We start from the raw sequence: 23,162 nt of genomic DNA, 5'->3' as shown, positions 1-23,162 counted from the left end.
CTCCATTGATGGAAAAATAAAAAAGTTACGGGTCTTGGAAGATGGCGACACAATTATTATTATTATTATTATTTTTTTTTTACAAAGTGCTGATTTTTTTAAGCCGCTGAAGTAGTAAAAAATCTTTGCAAATTTGTTATTGCTGTAATTGTACTGACCAGGAGAATCATGTTTTCAGGTCATTTCTTACTGCACCATTAACACCGTAAAAATAAAACCCAAAAAGCAACAGCGGAATTATGCTTTTTGTTTTTTTCACTATTCACCGCATTTGAAATTTTTTTGCCATTTTTCCTTACTCTATATGGTAACATAAATAGTGTAACTATAAAACGCCCCGCAAAAAAAACCCTCAACAGTCCACGTATGTCTGAAAAAAATGATGGCTATTTGAAAAAGAGAGGAAAAAAAAATGAAAACTAAAAAAGCTTAAATTGTCTGTGTCCTTGAGGGGTTCAAAAGCCTGAACATGTGAACAGCACGTTGTTTTCCCACGCAAAATAAATAGGCCCATTTTTTTGATCGATTTGTTTTTTCCCCGCATAAAAAGTGGTGCGAGAAAGTCGCAATGTGAATGTAGCCTAACAGTGGAGAAATATGTCGCGTTTGGTCATCACTTTAGACTGTTTCTAGGGAAAGCTGGGTGACAATCAATCCAATATGGCCGCCATTAATGTACCTGAATGTAAAAAAAAAATTCTGCTACTTTTCTACAAACGCATTCCCCACTGCCCATATCTCTGTATAACTTGTCCAATATGTTATTCTGGGCGACGAGAATAGTGGGCGTTGTAGTACTGGATACTTTCCCTCAGTAGTAATGGCGTTTTCGCCTCAGAAAAGCTCAAATCTCGCGAGAACTCATCTCCTTTCTCCCAACACAAGGGGGAAAAAAAATATCACGTGATCATCTCACTTCAAAGTAAATAGTCTGGAGGGGGGGCGTGATCACGTGATAATTGGACAGTGGGCGGCGCTTGGTGCAAGAGCGTCTGATTCAACATGGCGGCCTGCTAGTGGTAAGTGTATGTACTGTACCATTATACTCGGCCCTCAGTGCCAGAGGGCGCCCTCTATGGGCCAGGGGGAAGATTGCGTGACCGCGCAGATATACAGACAGCGCTGACTGAGGACAGGAGGGAGCAGTAATCCGCAGCATGTCGTGTGTGTACGTGTGCAGTGCGATACCTTGTATCATCACGTGATGTAATACTGGCCTCAGGAGGGAGCAATATGCACATACGTTTGTGCATCACGTGCAGTGCAAAAGTATTCAACCCCCTAGCAAAAATCATCACATTTGTATTAAAATTGTGGGAAAAGCTTAATAAAAATCTGTTTATTTTTTATTAGTAAATTATTAGTATTTATTAGGCTTTGCTTTATATAGCTAAATAAATAAAAAAATATATGTATATTAGTGAAAAATGAAACATTATTTTGTCTACACACCATTATTTATATATATATATATAATATAATTCCATAACACATATATTAATTTATGTTTTTCCTATTTTTTTTATGTTAGAACATGAAGATATGTGCCTTGCAAATGTAAAAAATTACTAAAGAAATTCTCTGCTTTTGTTAGAAGCAGAAAACGGTTGTGGATTTTTATTTCTTTACTCTTTTTTTTATTTTTACATTTTATTTTACTTTTTTTTTTTTTTTTTTTTAAAGGTTTATTCCCAAATCATTAAAGGGGTTATCCCCTTTTTTAGAAAATCACAGTTTCTGGGTACAGTTTAGAGAAAAAAAACAAACTGTTCTTTAGTCACTCTCCTCAGGTCCAGCTTTGAGTCTCTGCCGCTGCTCCAGGCTGGTCTCTGGTATTGTCCGCAGTGCTTTTGTCATGTCGACAGCTCTACAGCCAATCAGTGACTGCCAGTGTGTAGATGGAACGCTCTGCTTAGTGCTACTGATCTCACTGATTGGTTGCATCGCTGTCGACATGACGTCAGCGCGGCGGAAACTCAGAGCTGGACCCAGGGGGAGTGTGTGTGTTTAATATATATATATATATATATATATATATATATATATATATATATATATATATATATATATATATATATATATTTATTTATTTTACATATGTGTCTATATTATAGAGTAATATACTTATAGAGTGGGGTCAGGGGTTTTCTAATAGGGGGCAACCCATTTTTCTTGGAAATCGGAGCTCTGGAAATAAAAAATGACGCACTCTCTGCCTCCGTTCTTTTTATTGGGGGTCTGATACCTGTGTCCCAGAGCTATGATCTCAGGATTGTGGAAGGGGTAGGGGGGGTTCCAGCTGACGGATCTCCCACCCATGATCAGAATATTAGGGTTTATATTTTGTGAATAGCCTTTAATGGAGGGTTAAATAGTTTTGCAAATAAAATGTAAATCTAAAATCTACCTAGTAACTTCCAGTAAGAAATAGGACAAAAAATATATAGAAAGTGGTAACAACTGTATTGTAAATGCTACATTGTAATATAAAGTCCTTGATTCGTCCTCGTCTCTCTCCGGGGTCACTCGGCTGTTTTCTAATTCTATGTGTTAGATAAGTGACATCTGTAATGGCCTCCATCACTCTGCAGGGTGGTCTCACTGCTCAGAAATCAGCAGAAGAATGGTCAGGTCACTTCTTGGCTTTCCTAGCCTGAAGCAGGTTAAAGAAGTGACAAAAGATGGAACGTGTGCACAGCAAGTCGTTCTGACATTACAGTGCATTATTTGTAACGTTTACTGAGTGCTTTTTCAGGTGCTTTCAGGCAGAATCCACCTGAAAAAGACATTGTGTGCACATATCTGTGCTGCTCAGATGAAAGATGAGATGGTTATTTTTTCGCTTTACCTGAAGGTTTGGAGAAAAAAAACTAAAAAACAAACATCTGGTAGGGGAAAAAGTGCAGATCACTGGTTTAAAGACACTTCTGATGGAATCTGTGAGAACGTAGCCCTTGGATACTACACCAAAACTGACCTACCAGAATAAAGGAAGTGTGCACAGGTGCTGAATGAGCGTATGCACAGCAATGTCTGAACGGCTCGCTGCGTACATGGTCCTTCTTTTTAAGCTTTTAGCCGCCTTAGACCACAGCCCCACTATCAGTATTTGGTCAGTATTCGGTCAGTATTTTTTCTCAGGAGTGGGAGCCAAAACCAGGAGTGGGTGATAAATGCAGAATTGGTGACTTGTTTCTATGCTACCTTTTCTCTGATTGTTCCTCATCTGGTTTTGTCTCCCACTCCTGAGAAAAAATACTGACCGAATACTGATAGTGGGACCGTGGCCTTAGATTTACTGCCCGCAGCTCTCCCGACATAGAATAAGCCACAAAGATAGGAAAAAGACCGCTGGCGTTTTCCTGAAGCATCTTCTGTAGGCACATCGGAATCCATATCTACACTTTCTGCCCCCAAAAACTCATCTTCATGAAACGCTCCTTCTTTGGAAGGGTTTTTCATTTGCTGAAGTGTATGTTTTGCCAATTTTTATTTTTCTGAAGAGGCTTTGAAAAACTCCCAGTGGGGGAAAAAAAAAAAGTGTATGTCTGTTATTTGAAGCGGATCCTGATGGAAACCATTTCTAACTAGGCAGTGGCCAATTGGAGGGCTGCAAAAAAAAAGAAAGAAACACTTTCCTAAAGCTGTTTTAGGAAAAGAAAAACCTCCAAAAAACACAACAAAAAAAATTACTTCCTGAATCTGTTCTCTTTTGAAAAACTTACTGCCTCAAAAAGCTGTTGTGAACTTAGCCTTAGGCCGGAGTCACACTAGCGTATAAAAAATTGGTCTGATGTTGATCTAGAAAAGTAGGACGAGTGTCATGTGAGTACAATGCAATTTTTCTCACCTAGCATCAGCCGTATGATATGCGTATATAATGCTTTTTTTAGCATCAGTTTTTACATACTGGAATTCTCTGTCATTTAATGATAGTTTACAAACTAATACAGCAATCTTATATACAGAGAAAGGATAGATGACCTATAGATATTTCATGTCACAAGCCCCCTACATATAATAAACTAGCACCTGCCTTTGGTGCTTTTCATGTGGCACTAAAGGGTGTTTAGCCTTGTTAAACCTATTAAATAATTACTTGGAAAAAGATGGTGAGTGGTTCCCCCTTATTTTTAATAACCAGCTCCTTTACTGGATATTAAAAAGGGGGGGCCCAAAAAAAAAAAAAAAAAAAAAAAAAAAGACATCAGGTCCCCCCTGTTTTTAATAACCAGCAAAGGCTAAGCAGACAGCTGCGGGCTGATATTAATAGGTTGGTAAAGGGCCATGGATCTTGGCCCCTTCCCAGACTAATAACACCTGCCCTCAGATGCACCATTTCTGACGCTTAGCCTCGGCTCTTCCCGCTTGCCCTGGTGCGTTGGCAATCGGGGTAGTTGTTTTGGGTCTGATGTCAGCTGTTTTATGTCCACTGACATTAAGCCGATAAGACACCCCCATTACTAACCCCGTAGTCAAAAGAAATAAACACGCACACAGAGAATAGTCCTTTAATTGCAAAAAGCACTCCCCGACCTTCTTTTACCCATTTAATAACAATAAAAAAAAATAATCCAAAGGATCCGCTGTAAATCCTTAACAAGGAGGTCTCATGACGATCCCCGACTCTTGGTGCATCCGGAGGCTGTGCTGAGCGGTGACATCAGTAATGTGATCACTCAGCACGGCCACCGGAACACACTGAGAGTAGCGAGTGAATTCGGCTGCTGTGAGGAGCGGTGACATCAGTAAGGTTAACTCAGTTCACAGCTGATGAACTGCGGTAACCTTACTGACGTCACTGCTCACAGCATGAGAACCAGCAGTAAGTTCAAACGCTGCTGATCGCCTGTTATTGGTAGACGGACCACATGGTCACCCCAAACTCCGAGAGAAAGGATCTTTTACTGTGTTTTCCACTGTGGCTCATGCAGGGGGATCCCAGATGCAGTGTCCGTTACGCTTTAAAAGGGGTATTCTGCTTTTGCCTACTTTGGCATGGGGGGTGCAGATGGGCCTGTGATGTCATGTCCACACATCTGCTGACTCTTGTGCACAAGTGGCAGGTAATACACACCTGTCCTTTTTATTAGAATAAACCAGATGCCCGATACCTGCCCGTCACCCGCGCAAGCCGGCAGATCTCTATAGACATGATGTCACCAACCCAGCTCAACTTCAGATGCAGAAGTGATCAGAGCCAGGTGTTCCCTTTAATGGCAGTCATATTGTTGTTACCCCACTTTGCTAAAAAAAAAACAGATATTGATTTCTTAAAGTCACTATTTGTTCGTTAGGGGATGAAGTTTTTGGATCACTGAAATCAGTCTCAAACACCTGTGATAATTAGTTTGCCAGGTGAGCCCAATTATAGGTAAACTATGTAAGAAGGACGTTCCACATTATTAACCCCTTCACAACCTTGGGGTTTTCATTTTTTTCTCCCCTTTTCCAAGAGCCATAACTTTTTAATTTTTCCGTCAATATGTCCATTTGGGGGCTTGTGTGTTTTTTTTTGTTTTTTTTTTGCGGGACGAGCCCTACTTTTCAATGACCCAATTGATTTTACCATATTGTGTACTGGAAAACGGAAACAAAATTCTAAGTGCTGTGAAATTGCAAAAAAAAGTGCAATTCCGCAATTGTTTTTTGGGTTTTATGTTAACTATGTTCAACATATGGTAAAACTGACCTGCCATTATGATTCCCCAGGTCAGTACGAGTACGCAGATACCAAAACATGTATAGTTTATTTTTTATTTCAGTGGTGAAAAAAATTCAGAAGTTTGTATAAAAAACGTTTTTTGCGTTTGTCGCCGTTTTCCAAGACCCGTAACGTCCACATTTTTCGGGATCTGGGGCTGGGGGAAGGCTTATTTTTTGCACCTCCCGAGCTGATGTTTTTATTGATAACATTTGGGGGTAGATATGATGTTTTCATCACCTGTTATTGCAATGTTGCGGCGACCAAAAAAACGTAATTCTGGTGTTTTTGATTTATTTTTCTTGTTACACAGTTTACTGATCTGATTAATTTACTTTATATTTTGATAGACCGGACATTTCTGAATGCAGCAATACCAAATGTGTTTTTTTTTTTTAAATTTTTAAATATTTTTTAAAACTTTTTTTTTTTTCACTTTATTTACGTCCCCTTAGGAGACTTGAAGCAGTGATCGTCCGATTTCCTGTGCTACACATAGCAGTGCTGATGCATACCAAAAATCATGATCTCCTATGAACGCCGGACCATAGAAGATCGTAATTCCAGCTATGGGGGTCTCCCGCCTGTCATGACAACCCATCGGCGCCCCGCAATCATGCGACAGGGGCGCCGATGGGTGTTTCCAGTCGGCGCCTGACAAATGCTGCTGTCAGTGATTGACAGCAGCATTTAACTTAACAGCTGTGGGTGGATCTCAAATTCCCCTGCAGCTGTTAGAGGCACTTGATGGCTGATTAAATCAGCCATCAAGTGCGGGAAAGATGCGGGCTCAGCGCCAAAGTCCACATCAACGGTTGGGAGACGACCAATGACGTAAATATACGTAATCAGTCATAATGGGGTTAAGCAGGACCTTCCACATTATTAAGCAGCCACAGAAATCAAGCAATATGGGAAAGAAAAAGGATGTCTCTGCTACCAAAAAGCGTCAAATAGTGCAATGACTTGGACAAGGTATGAAAACATTAGATATTTCACGAAAACATAAGCGTGGTCATCGTACTGTGAAGAGATTTGCAACTGATACGGGTTTATGCAGATAAAGGCATAATGAAGAAGGTTTCTGCCAGACAAATTCATTTGATTAAGAGAACAGCTGCTAAAATACCATTACAAAGCAGCAAAGAGGTATTTGAAGCTGCTGTTGCCTCTGAAGTCCCGCAAACCTCAAGATGTAGGATCCTCCGACGGCTGCAGTTGTGCATAAACCTTCTATTTGGCCAACCCTAAACAGTGCTCGTAAGCAGAAATGGTTGCTGTAGGCTCAGACATACATGAACACTAATTTAATGGCCACGTCCACCTGTTCAGTATTTGGTCCATTTTTTACATCAGTATTTGTAAGACAAAATCAGAAGCTGAACAATCAGAGGAAAAGTATAATAGAAACACTTGCACCACTTGTTTTTGGTCGGAATCATGGGGAGAGAGCTGGGAAGCCACTTTACGGTCCCTGAAGGTGTGAAAAATGACCTAGTCAAAGTATATAGAGTTTCTGACTGAACACTTTCTTCCATGGTACAAAAAGGACAGTGCCATCCGTAGAAAATCATCTTCATGCTGACCATGCCCCATCTCATACTGCAAATAAACCTGTGAGTCATTGGCTGCAAATGGCATTAAAAGGCGAGAAACTCGTGGTGTGGCCACCATCCTCTCCTGACCTCAACACCATTGAGAACCTTTGGAGTATCCTCAAGCAAAAGATCTATGAGGGTGGGAGGCAGTTCACATCAAAACGGCAGCTTTGGGGGGCTACTCTGACATCCTGCAAAGAAAATCAAGCAGAAGCTGACGTCTTAATGCTGGAAATTCAACAAATGACCATTTTTCCAGGATGTCCCTCCTGACAGCACCCTCAGGAGGACGACCTTCATATCTCTAATAGGGACAGGAAACACAGAAGAGTTTAAAAGACCCCCCCCCCCCCCCCACACACACACACACACCCATACCTTCAGTGTTTTTCCTGTCCCTATCGGAGACAGGACGCAGAAGAACTCGCCTCCAGTGAGCAGGAGCTCCTGAGGCCGGACGCAGGAGGATCGGATTGGAGTCCTCGCACTCCTCCCCTTCCTTCTGCCGCGGTCCGGAGGCCGACACCCCGCCAGACAAGGGGTCCCTCAGCCTGGCCGGTTGAGCAGGTGACTCCCGAGGTGGACCATTTTCCCCCGCAAAGGGGGCTCTGGGTCTATGCCGCTGCATCCCTGCGCGCTATCCTATGTGCGCAGGGGAGAAGGAGTGAGCGGCATTTCCGGTTACAGGGGCAGTGGAATGCCTGCCTGTAGTAACCGGCGTGCGTTCCACGCTGGAACACACTTCCGGTTCCGGTCTACATTTGAAAAAGAAGGCGCCAGACCTGCAATTAAAGGGGAAACACCTAATTTTGATGAAGCAGATGGAAGACAGGTGAGACAGGCTATTTAACTGTGGGGCTGGATCTGAGGTATCATTGTGTCTTGGTCACCAGCCATGGAAGGATTAACCACTGGTCGCCCTGATATGCCAGCAGAACCCCCGGTACATGTAAGTTTAACGGGAGTTTCCTGGTCTATGTTTACCTGCTACCATCTGTCCCCAGTAGGATATTACTATTTGATCCCTTGTTGTTGTAGGACAAGAAGGGCTCTAAAAAATCCACAACGTCATCAACCCCTAAGAAAAAAGGGAAAAGATGCGACATCTGTAATATGAAGCTACCGGACACATATGGGAATCAATTATGCACCGATTGTATTGCCCGAGTGGTCAGGGATAAACATTCCTCCTTTATGTCGGACATAATATCCATAATAAGAGAGGGGGTCCAAAGTTCAGTCACAGATATAATCCCCACACAAACTTCCCAACCCGGACCTAGACAAAAGAGACCCCGGAGGCAGATTGTTCTTCCTCCTCCTCGGAGCTAGCTCCGATCAGTTTACTCCAATCCTGAACAGGATGAAAGGGAGGGATCTATTTCAGTTCCCCCAGAAGAAAGGAAAAAATATCTTTTTTTCTTGGGAAAACACTGAACCACTTTTATCGGCAGTCAGGAACACTATGAAAGTGGAAGACACCCTCCAACCCTCTTCAGTACAAGATGAAATGTTCGGAGGGTTGAGAATCCATATGAACAGAGTATTCCCTGTCAATAATCACATTAAAGCCATGATTTTAGAGGAATGGGAGGAGGTAGAGAAAAAATTAGTAATTCCCAGAAGTTTCAGATCCTGTTTGCCTTTTTGTGCCAGAGGAAATCAAGCTGTGGGAGGAAATCCCAAAAATTGATATTCCAATAGCTAGAGTAGCAAAAAAAGACATCGACCCCCTTTGAGGATCCGTCATGCTTAAAAGACCCTATGGACATGAAGGCATACAACCTCCTTAAAAAAAACTTGGGAAACTGCAGCTGCAGTAATCAAAACAAACATCGCAGCAACCTAGGAAGCAAGATCCATGATCATTTGGTTGGAACAGTTGGAAGACCATCTGAGGAACAAAACTTCCAGAGAGGAGATCAGAGACTCCATCCCTCTGCTAAGAATGGCAACAGAGTTTATGGCCGACACCTCAGCCGAATCAATTAGGTTTGCTGCAAGAAATGACGCATTATCTACTGCAGCCAGGTGAGCAGTATGGCTAAAAACCTGGTCTGGAGATAACCACTCCAAAAAACAAATTGTGCTCCATCCCCTTTTCTGGCCTCCGAGTGTTCGGCCCAGTTCTAGATGATATGCTAGAAAAGGCCTCGGACGAAAAGAAGGGATTTCCAGAGGAAAAACCCAGGAAAATAACATCCTTTCAGAGACCACGTCCCCAACAGAGACCAGAATACACTGGAAAGGGAAAATCGGGTAGATGGAGCTACCAAAAAGGGGGTGAGAGCAGAATACCTTTTCTAGTATGGGAAATGGCTCGCGTAGACCATGACGCCATGAGAGTAGGAGGGAGACTCCCAACATTTTCTGGGACCATGGTCGGGGGTATCCAGCAATCCATGGATACTCCAGTTAATTGCAGATGGGTACAAGATAGAGATGGTAAAGGTTCCCCAAGAGAGATTTCATCTAACTACTACTCAGTCTCCACTAGTCCAGCAAAGATTACAGAAAGCTGTTACTTGCAGGCGTAGTAATACCGGTGCCAGTGGCCGAACAGTTTTCGGGATACTATTCAAACCTGTTCTCGATAAAAAAGCCAGGAGGCGACTACCGCACGATTATAAACCTAAAGTCATTAAACAGGTCGGTGGTGTACAAAAAATTAAAAATTGAATCCATCAGATCCACGATTCCCCTGATCAGAGAGAACATGGTGATGTGCACATTAGACCTCAAAGAGGCTTACTATCATGTACTCATTCACCCTCACAGCCAGAAATATATAAGACTCGCATTGAAGGACGAGCAGAACATACATCATTATCAGTTCAGATGCCTCTCGTTTGGTCTCTCCTCGGCCCCACGCATTTTCACCAAACTAGTAGCCGAGATTATGGCGTTTTTAAGAGAGCAAGGAATTCTAATTGTCCAATACCTGGACGATTTCCTACTAATCACAGACTCTCCTCAGCAGTTAAGAGCCAGTTTATCCTCCACCACCTTAGTTCTAAAGAATCTAGGTTGGATTATAAACTGGGAAAAATCAGATTTGTTACCGGGAAGAAGAAAGATCTTTCTAGGGATTCTTCTGGACTCAGAACGACAGATGTCTTTCCTTCCAGAACAAAAACGAACAGATCTCAGAGACAAAATCATCGCTTTCTGAAAGAAATCAGAGAATGCATGAAGATTCTGGGTCTGATGACAGCCTCCATACCTGCGGTTTGGTGGAGCCGATTTCATTCAAGGCCTCTTCAACATCAGATCCTAGGATCCTGAAACAGGAAGATGGAGGGTCTGGACAAGAAGATAACCTTGTCAGGAACAGCAAAGAAATCTCTGAAGTGGTGGACTTCAAGAACCAACCTGGAAAAGGGAGTTATGTGGAAGTTGATCCCCCTTCATCACCCTTACCACCGACGTAAGCAGCAGAGGCTGGGGAGCACATGTGGAAGATCAGTACCTACAAGGTACCTGGCACTCACAATACCTTCCTGGATCATCAAACCTAAAATAACTCCTAGCGGTCTGGAAAACCTTGAAAACATGTCAGACGGATCTGACACATCAACATGTCAGAGTCCTGTCAGACAATATGACAACCGTGGCCTTCCTCAAACATCAGGGGGGGCCAAGACATCACCAGCTGCGAGACTTATCGAACAAGATCTTTCAGTGGGCAGAAAAAACAGTACTCTCAATAACGGCGATACATCTGAAAGGGTCTCAGAACTCAGTGGCCGACTTCCTCAAAAAAAAAAAACCATACAACAAACAGAATGGGCGCTGAATTGGGAGGAGCTCCGTCACATAGAACTCAGATGGGGCTCAAGTCGATCTATTTGCCACCCGGAAAAACTCAAAAACCCTCAACCCAAGAGACAGACCAGCCGGAGTAGATGCTCTGTCTCAGAAAGGGAACATGGACCTGGTTTACACATTTCCTCCTCTACCCTTAACTCCACTAGTGTTAAGGAAGATACAGGAAGATCAGACCAGGGTAATAATAATCTTACCTTTCTGGCCCAAGAGGAGCTGTTTTCCTTTACTGAAGAAGATGGCTCTGGAGGATCCAATTATTCTGCCAGAAAGACAGGATCTACTCTTCCAAGGACTATTATACCATCCCAAGGTAAAATTTCTACAACTTTCAGCCTGGATCCTGAAAGGAAAATCCTAAGGTCCAAAGGACTCTCAGACGCGGTAATCTCAACAATGAAAAATAGTAGAAAACCTGTAACATCAGCACTCTACACAAAAATATGGAAGAAGTTTTGTACGCTATATGGGGAATTGGCAATGGAAGATTCGAGTCCTAACATCCCAGAGGTATTCGAATATCTGCTGGCTGGTTTTGACAAAGGTCTAAGACCTAGCACTCTAAAGGTGCAGATTGCAGCTCTAAGTACTTTCATGGATTTCCCCCTAGCACATCATCCTTGGATCGAGAGGTTCATGAAAGCCACAATGAGAATGAGACCGACATTAAAAACTTATATCTCACCTTGGGATTTGAATGCAGTCTTAAGTAATCCGTGCAAACATCCTTATGAACCCCTCGGAGAGGCAAGTGAGAAAATTCTCTCCTTCAAAACAGCTTTTCTAGTGGCTATAACCACGGCGAGATGCATTGGGGACATACAAGCATTCTCAATAATAGATCCCTACCTAAGGATTCTGGACGACTGTATCATCCTCAGACTGGATCCAGCATTCTTGCCAAAAGTGGTAACACTTTTTCACATGAATCAAGAAATAGTTTTACCCTCGTTCTGTCAGGACCATAGAAATGAGCAAGAGCTAGCCTTTCATTCCCTAGATGTCAGGAAGGTAGTCCTTCAGTAATTAGAAACAACAAAAGCCTGGCGAATTGACTCTAACCTGATTGTACAGTTCGCAGGTTAAAACAAAGGGAAAAAGGCTTCAAAAATGACTCTGCCAAGGTGGGCCACATCTGTGATACATCTAGCCTATTCTTCAGAAGGAAAAACCCCTCCAGGTAATATCAGAGCCCATTCTACCCGTGCAATGGCCACATCATGGGCAGAAAGAGCAGGTGCATCTATGGACCAAATATGTAGGGCTGCAACATGGACAAGTTTAAACACCTTTTGCAGACACTATAAGCTGGACATTCTGTCTAACCAGAAAATGGCTTTCAGAAGGAAGGTCCTCCAAGCTATAATCCCTCCCTGAATATATACTCTGGTAATCTCCTGAGGGTGCTGTCAGGAGGGCTGTCCTGGAAAGTAGGCATTAGACCTACCGGTAATAGGTTTTCCAGGAGTCCCTCATGACAGCACCTATTATATCCCCCCCCTTATATTCCATTCTGCTGTGTGATGTTAACATAGATAGAAGGAAGCTAAATAAAATAGCGTTGCATCCATCCTGGTTTGGTACTTGGAAAATCACTGAAGTTATGGGTGGAGGGGGGCTTTTAAACTCTTCTGTGTTTCCTGTCCCTATCAGAGATATGAAGGGCGTCCTCCTGAGGGTGCTGTCATGAGGGACTCCTGGAAAACGTATTACCGGTAGGTCTAATGCCTACTTTCAGTTCTTTACAACCTATAAAACGTTTTAAAACTCCACTGTGCATAATAATTTGGAACAGCTTACCCAATATGCAGGGCATTGCAGTACCTTAGGTATCCATCTATATGACCAATCATATAGTCACAGTTAGGCTGAGTTCACACGATGCGTTTTTCATGCGTTTCCGCGGCGTTTTTGCAGTTGCGTAAACGCTGCGGAAACGCATTAAAAATGCATGGTAGAAGGGCAGCAATGTTCCCCAATGGAAATCCGCATGTGCTGTGCCCATGATGCGGATTTTTCCGCAGCGTAAATGCTGCGCTCAAAAATCCGCAGCATGTCAATTAATTTTGCGGAAACGCTGCTCTTTTGCCGCCATTGACTTGCATTAGACCGCATGGAATCCGCATCACTGTATATGTTGATGCGCTTTTCATGCGGTCTAATGTGCGGATGGTACCCGGGTGTGGAGGAGAGGACTCTCATCCAGACCCAGGTACCATTAAAAAAAAAAAGAATAAAATAAAAAATATATATATTCTCACCTTCTGACGTCCCGCGCTGCGTCCTGCCGGCTTCCCGGGCACTTCGCGGTTGAATGAAGAAGGACCTTCGCTGACGTCCGAGTCATGTGACGGGTCACGTGACGCTGACGTCGGAAGGTCCTAAAGTCTTCACTGCCGGCAGCCGGGACCGAGCGAAGCCGGACACCGGGGGCCATCAGAGGGTAAAGTATATATTTATTTTTCCATTTTTTGAAATTCACACACTATATAAATCCATGCCGGTTGCATGGATTTATATAGTGTGAAGTTGACAAGCACTTTCCAAGTGATGCTAAAATCGATTGGAAAGAGCTTGTCAACCCGCATGTGGAAATGAAAGTGAAGAACGCTTCATTTCCGCATGTCCCTGGCAGGAAACCGCATGTACAATCCGCATGCGTTTTTTCCTGCCAGAGAGATGCAGAAACGCTCAGGAAAAAATCCTGAGCATTTCTGCATCGTGTGCACATACCCTTAGATGGTTCTTAGTGGTTGTAACCATGGTAAGGGACATTGTGAATCAGAAGAACTATACTAAATTACTAATTAAAGGTACTTGCTGATATTATTATTATTATTATTATTATTATTATTATTATTATATAATATTACACCTACTACATTGGAATAGGATCTTGGAGATGGGAATACTCCTTTAACCCCTTAATGACCTCCAATACAACTGAAAACTGACCTGCGATATAAGAGACTAGCAGGTCACAATCCTGCAGCTCTCAGCTGTACATTACAGCTGACAACTTGCTGCATCAGCCATCATCAGTGTTGGCACCGACCATGGCCGTTTAACCATTTTAAATACTGCTGTCAATAGTGACTACAGCATCTAGATGGTTAAGAGAGTGTGGGGGCTTCCTCTTTAACCCCATCAGCACCCTGAGATATTGATTGTGTGGTCCTGATGTTTGCCATGGCAGTTCATGGCCAAATAACGACCTTCAAGTCTTCCAGCTATAGCGGCTTGTTCAGAAGCTAGAAACATTTAGGTGGTAAAAATACCATATTTTTCGGACTATAAGACGCACTTTTTTCCTCCAAAATTTTGGAGGAAAGTGGGGGTGCGTCTTATAGTCCGAATACTAGATTATTGTATGGCCGCATGGTGGTGGGTGTGTGGGAGCGGCAGCAGGGAATGAGTGGGGTGCAGGAGGCAGCAGCCGCCTGTTGCAGCCTACCCTGTGCCCGCTACTAAAGAAAATGAATATTCCCTGCTCCCCACGCCCATGGGCGTGGAGAGCAATGAATATTCATTTCTCTTAATAGCCAGCACACTGTAGCCGCAGCACGGCTCCTGCTGCGCTCTGCGTGCCGCTATTAAAGCTCATGAATATTCGCTACAACCCACTCCCATGGGTTGTAGTGAATATCCATGGTCTTTAATAGCAGGCACACTGACCGCAGAGCGCAGCAGGAGCCGTGCTGCTGTACAGTGTGCCAGATATTGAACAGACTGAATGTGCATGGGGAGCAGTGATCAGAGTCCCGACGTGGAGAGCAGTGACTATTCCAGCACATTTTCTCACACTGTGTGAGGGCGCATGGCAGGGACGCCATGCACGCCTTGCCATGCGCGGCTCACACAGTGAGAGTGTCCGCAGCAGAGCGGGACAGCGCTCGGGGAGAGAGGAGGTGAGTATGAGTGTTCTTTTTTTTTTTTTTTTTTTGTAGGCAGCATGATGGGGACTCAGAGGGTGCCATACATACCAGGATGGGGCCTCAGAGGGTGCCATACATACCAGAATGGGGGCTCAGAGGGGTGCCATGCATACCTGGATGGGGGCTCAGAGGGTGCCATACATACCAGGGTGGGGGCTCAGAGGGTGCCATGCATACCAGGGTGGGGGCTCAGAGGGTGCCATGCATACCAGGGTGGGGGCTCAGAGGGTGCCATGCATACCAGGGTGGGGGCTCAGAGGGTGCCATGCATACCAGGGTGGGGGCTCTGAGGGTGCCATGCATACCAGGATGGGGGCTCTGAGGGTGCCATGCATACCAGGATGGGGGATCAGATGACGCCATGCATACCAGGATGGGGTCTCTGAGGGTGCCATGCATACCAGGATGGGGTCTCAGAGGGTGCCATGCATACCAGGATGGGGTCTCAGAGGGTGCCATGCATACCAGGATGGGGGCTCAGAGGGTGCCATGCATACCAGGATGGGGGCTCAGAGGGTGCCATGCATACCAGGATGGGGGCTCAGAGGGTGCCATGCATACCAAGATGGGATGGGGGCCACTTATCCACCATCGTGGTATGTATGGCCCCTCCTTCCTGGTATATTAACAACAGAATTTATAACAGAATTGGGGGACATTACCCCAATACGAGTGTCAGCAGCAAACCCCCTCCCCCATAACGGCATCATGACCACATTTTTTGCTTACATTTTTTTTCCCCTATTTTCCTCCTTTAAAACCTAGGTGCGTCTTATGGTCCGGTGCGTCTTATAGTCCGAAAAATACGGTACATTTTTTTTCATTCGTGTCATGTCATTCCTATAAAGCACCTGAAGGGTTAGTAAACTACCTGAAAGCCATTTTGAATACATTGAGGGGTGCTGTTTTTAATACGGCATCACTTTTGTGGGTTTCCAATATATAGGACTCCCAAAGTAATTTCATAACTGAAAAAGGTCCCTTTTAAAATATAAGTTTTGCAAATTTCCTTTAAAAAAAAAATGAAAAATGACTGCTACATTTTTAAACCTTCTAAAATGTTAACAAAATAAAACATTTTACAAATGGTGCTGATCTAAAGCAGACATGAGGGAAATGTTATTTTATTAATGTTTTTGTGTGATCGGACTAGCTGGATAAAAGGGATAATCATTCAAAGCTTGAAAATTGCAAATTTTTTAAATTTTTTTTTGTTACATTTCTGATATTTTTATAAATTAAGTAACAAAACTTTTCAACCTAAATTTACCATTATCATAAAGTATTATGTGTCACGAAAAAAACAATCTCAAAATCAATGGGATATGTTGAAGCATTCCCAAGTTATTACTATATAAAGCGACACTGGTCAGATTTAATAAATTTAGCCTGGTCATTAAGGGGTTAAATAAATAGATATAATTTTTTAAAAATCTATATATATATATATTTTTTTAGTTGCCCGCCGTCACCAGTAGGGGGAGCTTACTGCATACAGAGTTATTATTGTGATCAGTGTATAACACTGTGCTCCATCTAGTGGTGTCTGTGGGCAGACACAGCCTAGAGCAGCGGTGCACAACCTTCAGACATTATGGTGCTAGGCAGAAACACGCTGGACAGGCAGGGTAATATCTGCCATCCTACTGGTGAGTGGCAGGGGACGCTTCTGGGAGCAGTGACACTGCCATCTACTCACATGGGGCAGTAGGAGCCATTCCAATATTCTCATGGGAAATAGGACCGAAGATTCGCCCGGGCCACCTGTTACCCATGGTCTAAGTCGGTCACGATGCTGAAAGTCAAATCAGCTCTGTCTCCTTTTTCCCAGGGCTAAAACGTGTGTGAGATGTTAAGTGTTGAAACCTCATTTGCAACTTGGGCCTCATTCAGACATTGATTTTTTACCTTACAAGTTCTGTCTGTGTTTTTCACAGATGGTGCTCGTACCATCGTGAAAAGGGTCCACGATATTTCATGGGTCAAGTGGTCCGCGGAGACTTATCCGATTTTGATCCGGTTGTCAACTCCAGCAAATCAACAATGCGAGCCTATGGGTCTGTGGAAAAAAATCAGGCTGCACTCGGATGGCGTCTGAGTGAACTCCAATTTTAAACGGACTGTTAGGCGGTGGAGCAACTTTTTTTTTTTTTCACGTACGAGAAAAACTGATGACACTTGGACCAAACTCTGATTTTTCTTGTATGTGAAAAAACACAGATGTTCTGAGCACTAACAATTCTAGTTATTAAAAGATATATATATTTCTTGTGACGTGCCACCCCGATGACAGTAGAGCCTTTTACCAGACTGCACAGCCCTTTCGTCCTAAACAAACAAACAAATGTAATCCCTCATATACAGTTATATGAAAAAGTTTGGGCACCCCTATTAATCTTAAGCTTAATGCTTTATAAAAATTGGTGTTTTTGCAACAGCTATTTCAGTTTGATATATGTAATAACTGTTGGACACAGTAATGTTTCTGCCTTGAAATGAGGTTTATTGTACTAACAGAAAATGTGCAATCTGCATTCAAACAAAATTTGACTGGTGCATAAGTATGGGCACCCTTATCATTTTCTTGTTTTAAATACTCCTACCTACTTTTTACTGACTTACTAAAGCACTTTTTTTTTGGTTTTGTAACCTCATTGAGCTTTGAACTTCATAGCCAGGTGTATGCTATCATGAGAAAAGCTACTTAAAGTGGCCACTTGCAAGTTGTTCTCCTGTTTGAATCTCCTCTGAAGAGTGGCATCATGGGCTCCTCAAAACAACTGTCAAATGATCTGAAAACAAAGATTATTCAACATAGTTGTTCAGGGGAAGGATACAAAAAGCTGTCTCAGAGATTTAACCTGTCAGTTTCCACTGTGCGGAACATAGTAAGGAAATGGAAGAACACAGGGACAGTTCTTGTTAAGGCCAGAAGTGGCAGGCCAAGAAAAACATCAGAAAGGCAGAGAAGAAGAATGGTGAGATCAGTCAAGGACAATCCTCAGACCACCTCCAGAGAGCTGCAGCATCAACTTGCTGCAGATGGTGTCACTGTGCATCGGTCAACTATACAACGCACTTTGCACAAGGAGAAGCTGTATATGGGAGAGTGATGCGAAAGAAGCCGTTTCTGCAAGCACGCCACAAACAGAGTCGGCTGAGGTATGCAAAAGCACATTTGGAGAAGCCAATTTCTTTTTGGAAGAAGGTCCTGTGGACTGATGAAACCAAGATTGAGTTGTTTGGTCATACAAAAAGGCGTTATGCATGGCGGCAAAAAAAACACAGCATTCCAAGAAAAACACTTGCTACCCACAGTAAAATTTGGTGGAGGTTCCATCATGCTTTGGGGCTGTGTGGCCAATGCCGGCACCGGGAATCTTGTTAAAGTTGAGGGACGCATGGATTCCACTCAGTATCAGCAGATTCTTGACAATAATGTTCAAGAATCAGTGACAAAGTTGAAGTTATGCAGGGGATGGATCTTTCAGCAAGACAATGATCCAAAACACCGCTCCAAATCTACTCAGGCATTCATGCAGAGGAACAATTACAATGTTCTGGAAGGCCATCCCAGTCCCCAGACCTGAATATCATTGAACATCTGTGGGATCATTTGAAGAGGGCTGTCCATGCTCGGCGACCATCAAACTTAACTGAACTGGAATTGTTTTGTAAAGAGGAATGGTCAAAAATACCTTCATCCAGGATCCAGGAACTCATTAAAAGCTACAGGAAGCGACTAGAGGCTGTTATTTTTGCAAAAGGAGGATCTACTAAATATTAATGTCACTTTTCTGGTGAGGTGCCCATACTTATGCACCTGTCAAATTTTGTTTGAATGCAGATTGCACATTTTCTGTTAGTACAATAAACCTCATTTCAAGGCAGAAACATTACTGTGTCCAACAGTTATTACATATATCAAACTGAAATAGCTGTTGCAAAAACACCAATTTTTATAAAACATTAAGCTTAACATTAATAGGGGTGCCCAAACTTTTTCATATAACTGTACTGTGTGAAATTTTTTTTATGGCTGCTGGAAGCAAAGTTATTATGTCCTTGAATTAGAAGAAGATGAAAATGTGACCCTTTAAAAAAAAATAAAAAAAAATTAAGTCTGTGCACCCCTGACGTAGAACAGCCAGAATAATTTTTCAATAAACTCCTTAGTGAGTCGGTACATAGTCTAGTGATGGGGACCTCGGTGGGCGATTATGGACCGAAAAGTTGGAAACTACCAACTGTCTTTAGTGGGTTTTAATAATTTATGGGAATGAGAATTTTTGTTACAAGTGAGGGGAAATCGCATCAAGATCTTGGAGGGCAGATAACCTCATGATCTTAAAGGGTTTTTCCAGGAAAAAGAAAAACGTTATCCAGGCAGGAAGACTTGCCATTGATGCAACTTGTGTAGCTGCCACAGGTGCTCCAGAGGTAATGGGGCCACTTCAACTTCTACAGCCGCTTCTGTCACAAACACATTATTTGTTGTGATGAGCGCAAGTGCTCGTTACTTGAGTTTGCCGAGGGTGTTCGGGTATGCACCGAGTATCGCAGGTGCTCTAGTGACATGTTCGCATCCCTGCAGCTGCTTGTTTCACATCTGTTAGCCATAAAACATGCGGGGATTGCCTTTGTTTGTCAGGCAATCTTTGCATGTTTTGTGGCTGTCTAACAACCGCGAATTGAGGATGCGAACTTGTCGTTCGCACTTGCGGCAAACTCGAATTACGAGCACTTGCGCTCATCGCTAATTATTTGACTACAAAAGACCCATATATTATTTTTGCACAGGGGCCGTCTTTCATATGTGTCAGCCAATAGGATAGGGGACGACAATCTTAAGATTAGGGCTCTGGATTGTCCTGCCTGCAGCTGCGGTGCGCATGCTCCTCTTCCACTCCATTCATGGTCTACGGGACTGCCAGAAATAACGAAGTGCTGTATTTGACTTTCTTCCATAGTCACATTGACCATGAATGAGCTTTACATATCTCCACTCCATTCAGGAATCTCGAGGTAGGAATAACCCTTTAACGTCTTGCAGATTAGTAGTGGCATATGTAGCAATTAGCCACTGGATAATAATAACATGCATGTTCATCTGCAATACTTCATCTCTATATCTTTGGCTGTGTTTTAGGTCTTCACACAAGTTCTTCATTTTTTTTTTACAGCATGAATTACTCATCACTCAGACATTTCTGTGCTGCGCCTTGTGTGTCCTCCATATCACACGTCCGTTTCCATTCTTAAATGCTCCAAAAAAAAGAAAAACATATGAAGGAGATATAAAGGGACATTCACATGAGGCCATTTGGTGATTTGGTGGTGCGGAGTCAGACCACCATTTCCCAATGCGAACAACCAGCAACTTTTTTTTAATATGGTTTTCCAGGTGGTGTTAAAGGGCTGTTCCCATCTCTTAAAGGGGTGAAATGATCTGTCCCTCTATCTCCTTCCCTGCACAGCATGTCTCCTGGCCACCTCCCTGCACAGGGATCTGTAGCCACATTTACCCATATAGGGCATAGGGCCGTTCTGTAGAAGGTGGATGGGAATGTCCGAGCAGAGAAAAAGTGAAAGGGACACATTACACCATTAATAAAGATCGGTGGGTGTCTGACTCATCCGAGAGCTCTGTCCCCCACCGATCATAAAGTGATGTCCTAGCAATATGTCTTCACTTTATGAAATAGGAATAGGTCTTTACCTGCAAGTTATTCGGTGTCAGCCCTGGTGCTGATGTATGATATCTCCAGGATGGACCGTCTTCCTCTATAACCTGTGCTGGACTGTGGCCACTGATTCTAGCACACAGGTGACTCCTTTGACCGCTCTCCAGCTTGGCTACACTGTGGGTCTGTCAGCTGTGCTGGTCCGTAAGTCTGATCTACGATGTCCTATGTTCATAGATAGGTTCCCTTTAACACAGCTTCTCTTAACACTGATGTTATATTCATGGGATAACCTCTGTATAGGGAGCCTCTTGTTCCTAACCTATGGCACAGATTTCAACATTTCTACTCACTCCTAACTTCTGGCCAAGATTTCTACACTTGAAGACAAGGTCAAGCCGCCTCCGGATGAAGCACTGAGATGTTCACAAGACAGCTGTATTTCCATACTCCCCCCCCCCCCCCCCCATACACATGAACACTTGTCTTCAATAGGCAGAGGAGAGAAAACTAGGCTTATCTTCCCGATTGTATGTCGATTTCAACTGTTCAATGCTTATTTTCCTCTATCATTTGTCGGTGAGAGTCTGGGGGCCCCCATACACATCAAATGAGAGGCCAGTCCCACTGAAACGTTTGGATTTGAACATCTTTTATCTAATGTGCATGGTGGCCCCAATAGGGTCTTTAGAAACTGATTTTATAAAACAGATAATCCATTTTTAGGATGTTGAACACCGTGAAGAAGAAGAAACATGCGGCTAATTTATCGTTTTTGCACCCTTTTGTTGGAGTAAAAATAGTTCCCACAAAGCCTTTTTTTATTACTTCCTTTTGCGCCTTTTTAAAGTTCTCTTTACTTGGTTTCATCTGTGTGGTTTTTTTCACCACTATGGGTGTAATTTTGGTTATCCACATGTTCATCATTTTGGTCTTTTTTTTTTTTTTTCAATTTTGAATATTTGCTCATTTATACTCCAGAAGTTCCAGAACCCTTGTGGAGTATACAAATCTGTCAAACTTTTTTTTTTTTGTATGTGATATTTTAAAGATTATTTAGAGGATCAAGTGTTTTTTTTTTTTTGTTTTGTTATTTTACTCTAAAAAGACGCAAAAGAACCAAAAGAATACACCTCTTTGAATGTGCCAGTTCATCAAACATTGTACCCTCATATTGAATGATGTGGTACAAAATCCACCAGCACAAAAAGAAAGACAAGACAAAAGATTACTTAAAAAGAAAACCCCACAAATGATGAATAGGAGTCCACAATACATCCAAATGTCTATTATCGAGCTGATGACCCAAAGTTAGCTATTGTGATGGTCTGCAAGCTGCCAGAACTACAGCGCACCTTGGTGGTGGACCAACCCTTTGGAATTTTCTCGTACCCTTCTCTGGCTTTGAGTTTCCTCCTCCACTTACGGAAACAAAGAGAGCGATAACTGCATTCACGGTAGCAAAAAGGTATCTTCTTTATTAACTTGTCACATAATGAAGGGAGACGGCAACGTTTCAAACTTATTAGATAGGTCTTTGTGAAGCCACCTACTTCTGGTCAGATCTAGATGGAAAGCTATTGGAGGCTTATACTGTTGAGACTGAATCTTTAAGTACTAAATATATCTACAAAGTCCAAATTCTCCATTAGGATTTGCAAGATCCTTTCAAAGAGGTTTCAATTAGAATAGATGACCATATCGACAGCTCAACTTAAGCACAACACGGTCAAAGATTGCCATGTACCATACACGTATGAGACTACTTAGATCGAGCAGTTATGGTCAACTTGCGGGTTTGTTCAACCAGGATAGCTTCCATTTACAGCACTGTTGTTTTGTAGACAGTCTGTGGCACCGTAAGCATCCATGATGTCCATCTCCATAAATCTCTGTTTTTGACTTGCTCATGTTCACAAGCCTTGTCGCTTGGCCAGCAGTAGATGTAGGCTATTAGTACAAGCTGTATATATCATGTACATGGTTTGCCAATACCTTCTTAGATGACTGGTGCCAAAAATGAAGCAGTTGATGAGGAGTAGATGCTGAGCTCTTTGTTTCAGCCATTGTTTGTTGATGCTTGACTTTCAAACACTATTATGTGATCCTAGAAAAGGCAAGACTTCCAATACTTTGGTAGAGTCCAAGGGTGGAGTGTTGTCCCACCAACATCTGCTTGCGTATTGTCGCTTTTTTTCTACAACCTTGCAGGAGAGGTAGACTTAACTCATGATGGGATAATGTTGGGTGCCAGTGCCGTGTTCAGATTTATCATTCTTTTTTTTCACTTTCATCAATCAGCTGTGTGTTACCAACACATCCAACAGAGGTGTTATGGAATGGGTTTTGCTCAGTACTGACCCAGCTGAAATACTTGCATAATGAACATATGGCTGGGCAATCCTCTGATCTGGCC

The 23,162-nt window shown here is 42.8% G+C and overlaps 1 protein-coding gene across 4 annotated transcripts in view; it reads left to right on the top strand.

The window, feature by feature from the left end:
- Positions 1-916: 916 nt before the first annotated feature.
- DDHD2 (DDHD domain containing 2) overlaps positions 917-23,162 on the top strand; it is an 84,221-nt gene continuing 61,975 nt past the window's right edge. For 2 of the 4 annotated variants that reach the window (XM_073653934.1, XM_073653936.1), the window contains exon 1: positions 917-1,019. The gene's annotated coding sequence lies outside the window, so the exon portion shown is untranslated. The remainder of the gene's footprint in view (positions 1,020-23,162) is intronic. The other 2 variants (XM_073653938.1, XM_073653937.1) reach the window with 2 other exon arrangements.

Source organism: Phyllobates terribilis, unplaced genomic scaffold, assembly GCF_046119375.1.
Source record: "Phyllobates terribilis strain yellow unplaced genomic scaffold, ASM4611937v1 Scaffold_11__3_contigs__length_659146591, whole genome shotgun sequence".
NCBI classification, from domain to species: domain Eukaryota; kingdom Metazoa; phylum Chordata; class Amphibia; order Anura; family Dendrobatidae; genus Phyllobates; species Phyllobates terribilis.
This window is presented reverse-complemented; position numbering and strand designations above follow the sequence as displayed.